The sequence below is a fragment of the Hyla sarda genome, chromosome 7 (assembly GCF_029499605.1).
Source record: "Hyla sarda isolate aHylSar1 chromosome 7, aHylSar1.hap1, whole genome shotgun sequence".
NCBI classification, from domain to species: Eukaryota; Metazoa; Chordata; class Amphibia; order Anura; family Hylidae; genus Hyla; species Hyla sarda.
In genome coordinates this window covers 197566511-197582154 of record NC_079195.1, presented here as the reverse complement: position 1 = coordinate 197582154, position 15644 = coordinate 197566511, and the positions used below count along the sequence as shown (strand labels likewise).

General features: G+C 51.3%; 1 long non-coding RNA gene across 1 annotated transcript in view; it reads right to left on the bottom strand.

Annotated features, from left to right (window-relative positions):
* The window catches only part of LOC130282986 (uncharacterized), a 70338-nt gene extending 55038 nt beyond the window's left edge, over nt 1-15300 (bottom strand). Inside the window, exon 1 of the long non-coding RNA XR_008846584.1 lies at nt 15228-15300. This is a non-coding gene — a long non-coding RNA (uncharacterized LOC130282986). The remainder of the gene's footprint in view (nt 1-15227) is intronic.
* Nucleotides 15301-15644: the final 344 nt, after the last annotated feature.

Genomic DNA, 15644 nt, shown 5'->3' with positions numbered 1-15644 from the left:
TTCCAATATCGGCTGGTTAAGTCCAGGGTGGAGAAGTAAGCAGCCGACCCGAGGGCTGTGAGTGACTCCTCAATCCTTGGCAAAGGATAAGCATCTTTATGTGTAACGTTGTTCAGTTTCCTGTAATCAACACAGAAGCGGATGGTTCCATCTTTCTTCTTGACAGGACAAGTGGCGCCCAAAGTCTGTGGGGTGCTTGCAGAAAGCCTCATGATACCTCTATTGACTTGGTCCCTGTCACGATTCGGCTTCCAGGTAGTGGATCCTCTGTGTCAGCGAGGGATTGGCGTGGACCGTGCTAGTGGACCGGTTCTAAGAGGCTACTGGTTTTCACCAGAGCCCGCCGCAAAGCGGGATGGTCTTGCTGCGGCAGTAGCAACCAGGTCGTATCCACTAGCAACGGCTCTACCTCGCTGACTGCTGAGAAGGCGTGGGACAGAAGGACTAGGCAGAGGCAAGGTCAGACGTAGCAGAAGGTCGGGGGCAGGCGGCAAGGTTCGTAGTCAGGATGGGTAGCAGAAGTTCAGGTACACAGGCTTTGGACACACTAAACGCTTTCACTGGCACAAGGCAACAAGATCCGGCCAGGGAGTGCATGGGAGGAGGTCAGATAAAGGCAGGGAGCAGGTGGAAGCCAATTAAGCTAATTGGGCCAGGCACCAATCATTGGTGCACTGGCCCTTTAAGTCTCAGAGAGCTGGCGCGCGCGCGCCCTAGAGAGCGGAGCCGCGCGCGCCAGCACATGACAGCAGGGGACCGGGACGGGTAAGTGACCTGGGATGCGACTCGCGAGCGGGCGCGTCCCGCTGTGCGAATCGCATCCCCAACGGCCATGACAGTGCAGCGCTCCCGGTCAGCGGGACCGACCGGGGCGCTGCAGGGAGAAAGACGCCGTGAGCGCTCCGGGGAGGAGCGGGGACCCGGAGCGCTAGGCGTAACAGTACCCCCCCCCCCCTTAGGTCTCCCCTTCTCTTTGTCCGGTAACTGCCTCCCCTGGGATGAGGACACCGGGAAAGAATGGAGGGTTTCCTCAACGGCAGGCAGTACAGCAGGAGTGGGAATGGGGAGGGAGGGCAGAGGGCGAGGCCTGGCACGGGGCAGTGTGACACCAGGACGGGGGCCATGGGGAGGCACAGAGGCTTGCCTGACGGGACTGGGAGGGGGGGAGAGGCACTTCCTGTGGCAGGCAGAGTCCCAGTTCCTGATCTCCCCGGTGGTCCAATCAATGGTGGGGGAATGAAGCCGGAGCCAAGGCAGACCGAGGAGGACCTCAGAGGTACAGTTGGGGAGAATGAAGAACTCAATCCTCTCGAGGTGGGGTCCAATAGACATGAGGAGGGGCTCTGTGCGGTAACGCACGGTGCAGTCCAATCTGGCTCCGTTGACCGCGGAAATGTAGAGCGGCTTGACGAGACGGGTCACCGGGATGCTGAATTTATTAACAAACGACTCCAAAATAAAATTTCCAGAGGCACCGGAGTCCAAGCAGGCCACGGCTGAGAGGGAGGAGTTGGCTGAAGAAGAAATCCGCACGGGTACCGTGAGACGTGGAGGAGCAGACTTGGAACCAAGAGACGCCACACCCACGTGAGCTGGGTGCGTGCGTGCGTTTCCCAGGCGTGGAGGACGGATAGGGCAATCCACCAAGAAATGCTCGGTACTGGCACAGTAAAGACAGAGATTTTCTTCTCTACGGCGATTCCTCTCTTCCTGGGTCAGGCGAGACCGATCCACTTGCATGGCCTCCTCGGCGGGAGGCCCAGGCGAAGACTGCAAAGGATGCTGTGGGAGAGGTGCCCAGAGATCTAAGTCTTTTTCCTGGCGGAGGTCTTGGTGTCGCTCAGAAAAACGCATGTCAATGCGGGTAGCCAAATGGATGAGTTCTTGGAGGTTGGCAGGAATCTCTCGTGCGGCCAGCACATCCTTGATGCGACTGGATAGGCCTTTTTTAAAGGTCGCGCAGAGAGCCTCATTATTCCAGGATAGTTCAGAAGCAAAAGTACGGAATTGTATGGCGTACTCGCCAACGGAAGAATTACCCTGGACCAGGTTCAACAGGGCAGTCTCGGCAGAAGAAGCTCGGGCTGGCTCCTCGAAGACACTCCGGAGTTCAGCGAAGAAGGCCTGGACTGTGGCTGTGGCAGGATCATTGCGGTCCCAGAGCGGTGTGGCCCAAGACAAGGCCTTTCCTGAAAGAAGGCTTACTACGAACGCCACCTTAGACCGTTCTGAAGGAAACAAGTCCGACAACATCTCCATATGCAGGGAACACTGAGACAAAAATCCACGGCAGAGTTTAGAGTCCCCATCAAATTTGTCCGGCAGGGACAAGCGGAGGTTAGGAGCGGCCACTCGCTGCGGAGGAGGTGCAGGAGCTGGCGGAGGAGATGGTTGCTGCTGTAGCAGAGGCAGAAGTTGCTGTAACATGGCGGTCAACTGCGACAGCTGCTGTCCTTGTTGGGCAATCTGCTGCGATTGCTGAGCGACCACCGTGGGAAGATCAGCGAGACTTGGCAGCGGCACCTCAGCGGGATCCATGGCCGGATCTACTGTCACGATTCGGCTTCCAGGTAGTGGATCCTCTGTGTCAGCGAGGGATTGGCGTGGACCGTGCTAGTGGACCGGTTCTAAGAGGCTACTGGTTTTCACCAGAGCCCGCCGCAAAGCGGGATGGTCTTGCTGCGGCAGTAGCAACCAGGTCGTATCCACTAGCAACGGCTCTACCTCGCTGACTGCTGAGAAGGCGTGGGACAGAAGGACTAGGCAGAGGCAAGGTCAGACGTAGCAGAAGGTCGGGGGCAGGCGGCAAGGTTCGTAGTCAGGATGGGTAGCAGAAGTTCAGGTACACAGGCTTTGGACACACTAAACGCTTTCACTGGCACAAGGCAACAAGATCCGGCCAGGGAGTGCATGGGAGGAGGTCAGATAAAGGCAGGGAGCAGGTGGAAGCCAATTAAGCTAATTGGGCCAGGCACCAATCATTGGTGCACTGGCCCTTTAAGTCTCAGAGAGCTGGCGCGCGCGCGCCCTAGAGAGCGGAGCCGCGCGCGCCAGCACATGACAGCAGGGGACCGGGACGGGTAAGTGACCTGGGATGCGACTCGCGAGCGGGCGCGTCCCGCTGTGCGAATCGCATCCCCAACGGCCATGACAGTGCAGCGCTCCCGGTCAGCGGGACCAACCGGGGCGCTGCAGGGAGAAAGACGCCGTGAGCGCTCCGGGGAGGAGCGGGGACCCGGAGCGCTAGGCGTAACAGTCCCTTGGGGTAGTGTCGTCTCCAACCTGAAGTTGCGCTCACCAGGGCTCTGGAGGGCTCACACCGGATCCTTCGGCCACTTGAGCTGCACACCTCCAGACATTCTGTCACAATGTCCTTCGACTCTAGGAGGTACAGCTGGGCTACAGGAGTGTATTTGGGCAAGACAATAGCAGAATCAGACAGGATTACTAACCGCACCAGGACTTTCCCGTTGGTGACAGTGACAAGGCTTCTCGTAGCTCAAACAAGAGGATGATCTTCCAATTCCATAGGTTCCAGCAGGGCTTGATAGTCCCTATTCTTGACTCCGGGACGTGCACGACACCAGATGATGGTCTCCGTGTTGGGTTGTAAGGTCATTGTCCTGATGTCTTTTTATCCACCTGATGTCTATATGGGGAAGAGAGGCATGCAAGGCATCTAACACTTCAGTGAAACAATTCTTCATAATGTTCATCCCCAATATAAACTGAGCAGACCCCTTATCTGTCACATGAGTTACAATCACTCCCTGCCCGCTAAGTACATGCTCTCCCAACTGAATGGTTGGCTCCCAGTGTCCATGTCTGGGGACTTGCCCATTACCCGAAACTACTCGGAAGTTAACATCATCAGGCTCACACAATAAACTAATATCCCAATGCTGATAGAAAACACTTTTAGGTATAGTAGACACTTGTGACCCTGTATCTATCAACGCCTCCAATGGTGTATCTTCAACAACAATTTTCACATAGGGGCAGGAGGCGACATAAAGAGAGAGCCCTAACTGAGGTAATTCGGGGATTGGACCTGATGACGGTTTTCCTGAGGCCGGTCCACGACCTCAGGGGAAATCCGATTAAATCCCAGCACTGCATTTTCCAATGTCCTGACTTATTACAGTAAGTGCAAAAGGGTCTTTGAGTCCCCAAAGGTCTATTGGGCAGAAGATTGTGGTAATTGAAATTGTGGGGAGCAGGAACAGGGGCAGGTTTTCTAGGCAGGGGCAGTTCATGGTCAGGTGGAGTGGCCCGGGTGGCAAGCCCCTTCACAGCCTTAGTCAGTTGTTCAATGTCCTGCCTAAAACTCTGTAAATCTGAGGATGCGGTGACTGGCAAAGTAGAGGACACTGGGGTGGGGGGCTGGTGACCGTGGTGGTATAGGTCTGGCTACCTCCCCTAGTGGCTCTTGAATGATTGTAAGGGGTGTACAAACTACTTCTAACTCAGTCCCGGACTCAATTACTTGGATAGCCAGTCTTTTGAAAGCGGGGAATGACATGTTGGGGTTTTGCACTGCTAACATTCTCAGCTGGATTTTGTCCCACTTATTATGAGCCCCAACAATTAATCTGTCCATTAACACCTTGTTGCCCTGCTCGGGAGTTATACCATCTAATTTTTGGACAGTCTCTAGGGAATTCTGTAGGGCTACGGCATATGCTCACAAGGTCTCACCTAGCTTTTGTCGCCTTTCAAGCAGCCAGAGACTTACCTCTGACGGAGAGTGGGACTCAAATACCTGGTACAGTCCTTCAAAGATCTGCTCTACACTCACCTTCTGGGAGGCAGGGCAGGTGCGGACTTCCTCTAACGCTGGTCCCTGTTGTTGTCCTGTGAGCAATTGCACCTGTTGGTTAGAAGGGCAAGAGTGAAATACAAATAAACTCTGGATCCTCTCTTTGATATCCCTCAGGGTAAAGGGGTCTCCATTGTAGGTAGGGAGGACAGGATTCCCCATGAATACCGGTGCAGACACTGGAACACCAGGACTATTGATGTTGACTGCAGGCAGGGCGGGCGCTTGGTTGATCTGGAGAGCTGGGTTCTGACATCCTGTAGATTTTTGTGTGCCCTGACGCTTTAAGAGAAATAAGGTGCGTTCTCCTTTGAGATGCTTAATGTAGCGCTGCAGCAGCTTTGAATTGGCTAATGGAGGTACTGTAATGGATGCTCCCCCTCTATTTTGCAGGCACTCGGTTGTGAATAGTCTTGCGACCAGACTTGCAGGCACTAATGGGTTAAGACTGACAGCTGCTGACACCTGAGACTTAATACTGGCAATTGTTGGTGTTTGCAGAGTCTGCACTGCAGCGGGTGCTTGACAGATAACCGCAGAGACGAACGCAACAGCCGGAGCTTCCAATATGGCTGTGCCCAGGGAACTTCCTGTTTTGGTCCTGTCGGCAAAATGTTCCCCTGCACCACACAGGGCGGCTCTTTGGTTCCTCCTCGCCGTGCTGAAGAGACATCACCACTGAGGACTGACGGGGTGGAGCTGCGACCGCTCAAGCGCGCGGGAAACACCGGACCAAGTTAACCCTTTCAGGTATCGACAATAGATGACAGTGACTGACTTGACTTGAGACTTACTAAGCTGTGACTTTAACTTACTTGTAGACTTGTAGCTTGTGGCTGCAGACCTGACTTGAGGCCTCCTATAACTCCAGACACACTCTAAGGCTTGACTGCAACTCAGCAAAGACCCAGGAACTAAGAGAGAGAGAAGAGATACCTCCCAGGGCTTTTATGGAGGAGACTCTGGTGGAGTCCCATTGTTCACCCTTAAATGGGCACTGTCAGATACAAAAACTTTTGATATGTTGTAAAGCAAGAAGCACCAACAGGTTTTGCAATTGCTTTTATTAGAAAAATGTCCGAATTTCATACTGAAAAAGCCAGTCAAAAAACTGCCCCCCCCCCCCTGCTTGGACACATACTAGACCTGCTGTGTCCATGCGTCATCACCTATGTCATGGACACACTTCCTTGATTGACAGCTGTGAGCGCAGGGCTCACAGCTGGAGGAAAAATCCTCCCACTGTCAGCTTGTGTCCCGCTAGTGTCAGTGAGAACAAGCTGGGAGTTGTAGTTTTGCTAATGCTAGGGGAGATGTGCGCAGACAGCATACTGAGGGAGGGGGCGGAGACCTGCACAGTGAGGCCTCGCCCCCTTCCTTTGAGAGGAAATCAGACTAGTGAGCGAAATTAAAAGTGTAATAAAAAATAAATAAAGGTGCTAGACACATAAACATTCAGGTCAGGATTAGGTACTGAGTGATATATTTAAAAAAAAAATTTTTTGTTGGATCTGACGGGTACACTTTATGTCACCTGGTCACTGATACCTCCTGGGTAACAATCACATGACAACTGGTGATTATATGTTAAGCTTTCTTAAAGATACAACATTCTTATATACATAACATAGGGGAAAATATACAATTACAGTAGAACAGATGAGGGGGGGGGGGGGGCAGGGGACACTGCAGGGAGGCTGCCTGATAGGGCAGCAAGGGTACGGGGTAACAACTCCCATACTAGGCCACCACATATTTACAAGGGTTTACTTTGTTAAGACCCAGCAAGAAATGTGAGGATATAACAATTAAAGGAATCTTCAGAAGATAGAAAACATCATTCATAACCAGCAGACATAACAATAGCACTATGATTAAAATTGAATCTTAAGATGCCAGACAAATGTCTCAGATTTCAGCACCAATAGTCAGTGGCGGGTGTTCATCTTATTACTGATTTCCATCTACAGTCACACAACATAAAGCATCCTTCATATCCTCTCTGTACACTTCATTTCATAGACAACAACCTTATCGGCAAACTTTACATTTCCAGCTTCACTCTGCACATTCATTTCATGCAACATCACCTATCACATTATATCTATAAACCATCAGGTTTCCATGACAGGTTCTAAACACAAATACAGATCGTGTTCAATAAAAATACAGGCCGCACCAGTATATACATGCCGCTCTCCACTCATTAGGTCAATGGATGTCAATTTTTATTCCACTTCTAGCTTTTTTGTAGCTGATTGAGAAGTCCGATTTATAATGTAGAATTTATGTTATTTTAATTTCAGGTTGTTTAATTAACTATTATTCTGCCAGAAGTAAATACCACTGACATTTGCCCATTCCTTAAAGGGGTACTCTTCCCCAAGACATCTTATCCCCATCCAAAGGATAGGGTATAAGATGTCTGATCACGGTGGTCACGCCACTGGGGACCCCCGCGATCTCGGCTGCAGCACCCCAGACAACTGGTGCACGAAGCAAACTTCGCTCTGTGCCGGATGACTGGCGATGCGGGGTGGAGGCTCGCGACGTCACAGCCATGCCCCCTCAATGCAAGTCTATGGGAGGGGGCGTGATGGCCGTCATGCCCCCTCCCATAGACTTGCATTGAGGGGGCGTGGCCGTGACATCACGAGCGGGGCACAGCTGTAACGTCACGAGCCTCCGGCGCTGCACCCGAAGCTCTTAACAAACACCGGGTGCAGCAGGGAAATCGCGGGGGAAGAGATAGGGGATAAGATGTCTAGGGGCGAAGTACCCCTTTAATCAAGTTTATTCTAAAATTTGGCAAGAATTTGTGTTAAACTGGGTTCACACCGTATTGGGGTGTTGTAGGTATACATTGGGCAGAAATTTATTGGTATACATGACATGTTAACGTTATTCTATGACTCAGTAACATTTGGAAATCTCACATTTATATAGTGAGGCTATGTTTCCATTTTGCAATTTTTTTGAAAACAGACACTGTAGCTTTTAAAACAGAGCCAGAATTGGAAGGAGTAATATACATCCTTTCTTTATAATTCCCATTCCTTTTAAATACACTTTTGGATTTGGCTCAAAAACTGCCAAGTAGAAATGCATCATTACATAGTTACATAATTCATGAAGTTGAAAAAAGGCAATAGCCCATCAAGTTCAACCTATAACACTACTGTGTTGATCCAGAGGAAGACAAAAAAAAACCCTTATGAGGCTTCATGACTCCAATATAAATCCCTGGATCAAGGTCCTATCCACATAAATTAAGTATATATAACCTGTAAAATTAAACATCCAGGCCCCCCTTAAACTCACAACATCATGTTCCTCTAGACCAGGGGTAGGCAACCTTTTGGTAGTGCTGTGCTGGCAATATGGGTGTGACTTATTGTGGGTGTGGCTTGATGTGGTTGTGGGTGTGTGGCTTTTTCAGAGTTGTTGTTACGCCGAGCGCTCCGGGTCCCCGCTCCTCCCCGGAGCGCTCGCTACACTTCCCTCACTGCAGCGCCCCGGTCGGTTCCACGGACCCGGGGCGCTGCGTTACCACCTCCGGCCGGGATGCGATTCGCGATGCGGGTAGCGCCCGCTCGCGATGCGCACCCCGGCTCCCGTACCTTACTCGCTCCCCGTCAGTTCTGTCCCGGCGCGCGCGGCCCCGCTCCCTAGGGCGCGCGCGCGCCGGGTCTTTGCGATTTAAAGGGCCACTGCACCGCTGATTGGTGCAGTGGTTCCAATTAGTGTTTACACCTGTGCACTTCCCTATATCACCTCACTTCCCCTTCACTCCCTCGCCGGATCTTGTTGCCCTAGTGCCAGTGAAAGCGTTCCTTGTGTGTTCCTTGCCTGTGATTCCAGACCTTCTGCCGTTGCCCCTGACTACGATCCTTGCTGCCTGCCCCGACCTTCTGCTACGTCCGACCTTGCTTCTGTCTACTCCCTTGTACCGCGCCTATCTTCAGCAGCCAGAGAGGTTGAGCCGTTGCTAGGGGATACGACCTGGTCACTACCGCCGCAGCAAGACCATCCCGCTTTGCGGCGGGCTCTGGTGAAAACCAGTAGTGACTTAGAACCGATCCTCTAGCACGGTCCACGCCAATCCCTCTCTGGCACAGAGGATCCACTACCTGCCAGCCGGCATCGTGACAGTAGATCCGGCCATGGATCCCGCTGAAGTTCCTCTGCCAGTTGTCGCTGACCTCACCACGGTGGTCGCCCAGCAGTCACAACAGATTGCGCAACAAGGCCAACAGCTGTCTCAACTGACTGTTATGCTACAACAGTTACTACCACAGCTCCAGCAATCATCTCCTCCGCCAGCTCCTGTACCTCCTCCGCAGCGAGTGGCCGCTTCTGGAATACGACTATCCTTGCCGGATAAATTTGATGGGGACTCTAAGTTTTGCCGTGGCTTTCTTTCCCAATGTTCATTACACTTGGAGATGATGTCGGACCAGTTCCCCACTGAAAGGTCTAAGGTGGCTTTCGTAGTCAGCCTGCTGTCTGGAAAAGCCCTGGCTTGGGCCACACCGCTCTGGGACCGCAATGACCCCGTCACTGCCTCTGTACACTCCCTCTTCTCGGAAATTCGAAGTGTCTTTGAGGAACCTGCCCGAGCCTCTTCTGCTGAGACTGCCCTGTTGAACCTGGTCCAGGGTAATTCTTCCGTTGGCGAGTATGCCGTACAGTTCCGTACCCTTGCTTCAGAATTATCCTGGAATAATGAGGCACTCTGCGCGACCTTTAAAAAAGGCCTATCCAGCAACATTAAAGATGTTCTGGCCGCACGAGAAATCCCTGCTAACCTACATGAACTCATCCATCTTGCCACTCGCATTGACATGCGTTTTTCCGAACGGCGTCAGGAGCTCCGCCAGGATATGGACTCTGTTCGCACGAGGCGTTTCTTCTCCCCGGCTCCTCTCTCCTCTGGTCCCCTGCAATCTGTTCCTGTGCCTCCCGCCGTGGAGGCTATGCAGGTCGACCGGTCTCGCCTGACACCCCAAGAGAGGACACGACGCCGCATGGAGAATCTCTGCCTGTACTGTGCTAGTACCGAACACTTCCTGAAGGATTGTCCTATCCGTCCTCCCCGCCTGGAAAGACGTCCGCTGACTCCGCACAAAGGTGAGACAGTCCTTGATGTCTACTCTGCTTCTCCACGTCTTACTGTGCCTGTGCGGATGTCTGCCTCTGCCTTCTCCTTCTCTGCTGTGGCCTTCTTGGACTCTGGATCTGCAGGAAATTTCATCTTAGCCTCTCTCGTCAACAAGTTCAACATCCCGGTGACCAGTCTCGCCAGACCCCTCTACATCAATTGTGTAAACAATGAAAGATTGGACTGTACTATACGTTTCCGCACGGAGCCCCTTCTAATGTGCATCGGATCTCATCACGAGAGGATTGAACTGTTGGTCCTCCCCAATTGCACTTCTGAAATCCTTCTTGGACTTCCCTGGCTTCAACTCCATTCCCCAATCCTGGATTGGTCCACTGGGGAGATCAAGAGTTGGGGGCCCTCTTGTTCCAAGGACTGCTTAAAACCGGTTCCCAGTAAACCTTGCCGTGTCCCTGTGCTTCCTCATGTAACCGGTCTCCCTAAGGCCTATATGGACTTTGCGGACGTTTTTTGCAAAAAACAAGCTGAGACCCTACCTCCTCACAGGCCTTATGATTGTCCCATTGACCTCCTCCCGGGCACTACTCCACCCCGGGGCAGAATCTATCCTCTGTCCGTCCCAGAGACTCTTGCCATGTCTGAATACGTCCAAGAAAATTTAAAAAAGGGCTTTATCCGTAAATCCTCCTCTCCTGCCGGAGCCGGATTTTTCTTTGTGTCCAAAAAAGATGGCTCTCTACGTCCTTGCATTGACTACCGCGGTCTTAATAAAATCACGGTTAAGAACCGCTACCCCCTACCCCTCATCTCTGAACTCTTTGATCGTCTCCAAGGTGCCCATATTTTTACCAAACTGGACTTAAGAGGTGCTTATAATCTCATCCGCATCAGAGAGGGGGATGAATGGAAAACGGCATTTAACACCAGAGATGGACACTTTGAGTATCTGGTCATGCCCTTTGGTCTATGCAACGCCCCTGCCGTCTTCCAAGACTTTGTTAATGAAATTTTTCGTGATCTACTATACTCCTGTGTTGTTGTATATCTGGACGATATCCTGATTTTTTCTGCCAATCTAGAAGAACACCGCCAGCATGTCCGTATGGTTCTTCAGAGACTTCGTGATAATCAACTCTATGCCAAAATAGAGAAATGTCTGTTTGAATGCCAATCTCTTCCTTTTCTAGGATACTTGGTCTCTGGCCAGGGACTACAAATGGACCCAGATAAACTCTCTGCCGTCTTAGATTGGCCACGCCCCTCCGGACTCCGTGCCATCCAACGTTTTTTGGGGTTCGCCAATTATTACAGGCAATTTATTCCACATTTTTCTACCATTGTGGCTCCTATTGTGGCTTTAACAAAAAAAAATGCCGATCCCAAGTCCTGGCCTCCTCAAGCGGAAGACGCCTTTAAACGACTCAAGTCTGCCTTTTCTTCGGCTCCCGTGCTCTCCAGACCTGACCCATCTAAACCCTTCCTATTGGAGGTTGATGCCTCCTCAGTGGGAGCTGGAGCTGTCCTTCTACAAAAAAACTCTTCCGGGCATGCTGTTACTTGTGGTTTTTTTTCCAGGACCTTCTCTCCGGCGGAGAGGAACTACTCCATCGGGGATCGAGAGCTTCTAGCCATTAAATTAGCACTTGAGGAATGGAGGCATCTGCTGGAGGGATCAAGATTTCCAGTTATTATTTACACCGATCACAAGAACCTCTCCTACCTCCAGTCTGCCCAACGGCTGAATCCTCGTCAGGCCAGGTGGTCTCTGTTCTTTGCCCGATTTAATTTTGAAATTCACTTTCGGCCTGCTGATAAAAACATTAGGGCCGATGCTCTCTCTCGTTCCTCAGATGCCTCTGAAATTGAACTCTCTCCTCAACACATCATTCCTCCTGACTGCCTGATTTCCACTTCTCCAGCCTCCATCAGGCAAACTCCTCCAGGAAAGACCTTTGTTTCTCCACGCCAACGCCTTGGGATCCTCAAATGGGGTCACTCCTCCCATCTCGCAGGTCATGCGGGCATCAAGAAATCTGTGCAACTCATCTCTCGCTTCTATTGGTGGCCGACTCTAGAGACTGATGTGGTGGACTTTGTGCGAGCCTGCACTATCTGTGCCCGGGATAAGACTCCTCGCCAGAAGCCCGCTGGTTTTCTTCATCCTCTACCTGTCCCCGAACAACCTTGGTCTCTGATTGGTATGGATTTTATTACTGACTTACCCCCATCCCATGGCAACACTGTTATTTGGGTGGTCGTTGATCGATTCTCCAAAATGGCACATTTCATCCCTCTTCCTGGCCTTCCTTCAGCGCCTCAGTTGGCTAAACAATTTTTTGTACACATTTTTCGTCTTCACGGGTTGCCTACACAGATCGTCTCGGATAGAGGCGTCCAATTTGTGTCTAAATTCTGGAGGGCTCTCTGTAAACAACTCAAGATTAAATTAAATTTTTCTTCTGCATACCATCCTCAATCCAATGGACAAGTAGAGAGAATTAACCAGATCTTGGGTGACTATTTACGACATTTTGTTTCCTCCCGCCAGGATGACTGGGCAGATCTTCTACCTTGGGCCGAATTCTCGTATAATTTCAGAATCTCTGAATCTTCCTCCAAATCTCCGTTTTTTGTGGTGTACGGCCGTCACCCTCTTCCCCCCCTCCCTACCCCCTTGCCCTCTGGTCTGCCCGCTGTGGATGAAATTTCTCGTGATCTTTCCACCATATGGAAAGAGACCCAAAATTCTCTCTTACAGGCTTCTTCTCGCATGAAGAGATTCGCAGATAAGAAAAGAAGAGCTCCTCCCATTTTTTCCCCTGGAGACAAGGTATGGCTCTCCGCTAAATATGTCCGTTTCCGTGTCCCGAGCTATAAGTTGGGACCACGCTATCTTGGTCCTTTTAAAGTTTTGTGTCAAATTAATCCTGTCTCTTACAAACTTCTTCTTCCTCCTTCTCTTCGTATCCCTAATGCCTTTCACGTCTCTCTTCTTAAACCTCTCATCCTCAACCGTTTTTCTCCTAAATCTGTTCCTCCCACTCCTGTTTCCGGCTCCTCGGACATCTTCTCTGTCAAAGAGATTTTGGCCTCTAAAAAGGTCAGGGGAAGAACTTTTTTTTTAGTGGATTGGGAGGGTTGTGGTCCAGAAGAGAGGTCCTGGGAACCTGAGGACAATATCCTGGACAAAAGTCTGATCCTCAGGTTCTCAGGCCCCAAGAAGAGGGGGAGACCCAAGGGGGGGGGTACTGTTACGCCGAGCGCTCCGGGTCCCCGCTCCTCCCCGGAGCGCTCGCTACACTTCCCTCACTGCAGCGCCCCGGTCGGTTCCACGGACCCGGGGCGCTGCGTTACCACCTCCGGCCGGGATGCGATTCGCGATGCGGGTAGCGCCCGCTCGCGATGCGCACCCCGGCTCCCGTACCTTACTCGCTCCCCGTCAGTTCTGTCCCGGCGCGCGCGGCCCCGCTCCCTAGGGCGCGCGCGCGCCGGGTCTTTGCGATTTAAAGGGCCACTGCACCGCTGATTGGTGCAGTGGTTCCAATTAGTGTTTACACCTGTGCACTTCCCTATATCACCTCACTTCCCCTTCACTCCCTCGCCGGATCTTGTTGCCCTAGTGCCAGTGAAAGCGTTCCTTGTGTGTTCCTTGCCTGTGATTCCAGACCTTCTGCCGTTGCCCCTGACTACGATCCTTGCTGCCTGCCCCGACCTTCTGCTACGTCCGACCTTGCTTCTGTCTACTCCCTTGTACCGCGCCTATCTTCAGCAGCCAGAGAGGTTGAGCCGTTGCTAGGGGATACGACCTGGTCACTACCGCCGCAGCAAGACCATCCCGCTTTGCGGCGGGCTCTGGTGAAAACCAGTAGTGACTTAGAACCGATCCTCTAGCACGGTCCACGCCAATCCCTCTCTGGCACAGAGGATCCACTACCTGCCAGCCGGCATCGTGACAGTTGTCTATATACATTGTTCTCGCTGTAAGGACCTTAGTGAGAACAACCATTTTAACTCAGACCTGTATAATACAGATCCCAGAATCAGACCCCACCACAATACAGACCCCAGAACCACCACCCACTATAATACAGAACCCCGAATCACCACCCACCATAATACAGACCCCAGAATCACCACCCACCATAAGACAGACCCCAGAATCAGACCCCACCACAATACAGACCCCAGAACCACCACCCACCATAATACAGACCCCAGAATCAGACCCCACCACAATACAGACCCAGAACCACCACCCACCATAATACAGACCCAGAATCACCACCCACCATAATACAGACCCCATAATCAGACCCCACCATAATACAGACCCCAGAATCACCACCCACCATAATACAGACTTCAGAATCACCACCCACCATAACACATTCCCCAGAATCAGGCCCCACCATAATACAGACTCCAGAATCAGACCCCACCACAATACAGACCCCAGAATCACCACCCACCATAATACAGACCCCAGGATCAGACCCCACCACAATACAGACCCCAGGATCAGACCCCACCACAATACAGACCCCAGAACAACCACCCACCATAATACAGACCCCAGAATCAGTCCCCACCATAATACAGACCCCAGAATCAGTCCCCACCACAATACAGACCCCAAAATCACCACCCACCATAATACAGATCCCAGAATCAGACCCCACCATAATACTGACCCCAGAATCAGTCCCCACCATAATACAGACCCCAGAATCAGTCCCCACCACAATACAGACCCCAAAATCACCACCCACCATAATACAGACCCCAGAATCAGACCCCCTGCAAAATACAGACTCTAGAATCAGATCCCACCACAATACAGACCCCAGAATCAGACACCACCATAATACAGACCCCAGAATCACCACCCACCATAATACTGACCCCAGAATCAGTCCCCACCATAATACAGACCCCAGAATCAGTCCCCACCACAATACAGACCCCAAAATCACCACCCACCATAATACAGACCCCAGAATCAGACCCCACCATAATACAGACCCCAGAATCACCACCCACCATAATACAGACCCCAGAATCAGTCCCCACCATAATACAGACCCCAGAATCAGTCCCCACCATAATACAGACCCCAAAATCACCACCCATCATAATACAGACCCTAGAATCACCACCCAACATAATACAGACCCCAGAATCATCACCCACCACAATACAGACCCCCCTTTACATAATACAGACCCCAGTATCAGACCCCAGTCGTGTTGTGCAATAATATATATACAGTTACATTAACTGACTCACAATTTACACCTTTTATGGTCGGCGGCGCCCTCTTTCTCCATCTGGCTCAGACCACCATGATGACTTCTTCCAACCAAAACCCATCACTGAAGCATCTGCAGGACAAACATCTTAGTTTATGCATTTTTTCTGTGCACTCCCAGAAGTGCAGAATTCGGTGGAGTTTATTCCATTTTAAACAGCGTTACAGAGCAGGCTACATTCATTTCAGCGACCTGTCTTTGACTTTATGAAGTATGAGAGGCAACGTAGCCTGCTCTGTAATGCTGTTTGGAATGGAATAAACTCCACTGAATTCTGCACTTTATACTTTGGTGAGTTACGATTTTCCTTGGATATAGGTAGGTAGGTATGTAGCCAAGTAGGTAGGTAGCTATGCAGGTAGGTAAGTAGATATGGAGGTAAGTTCATAAGTGG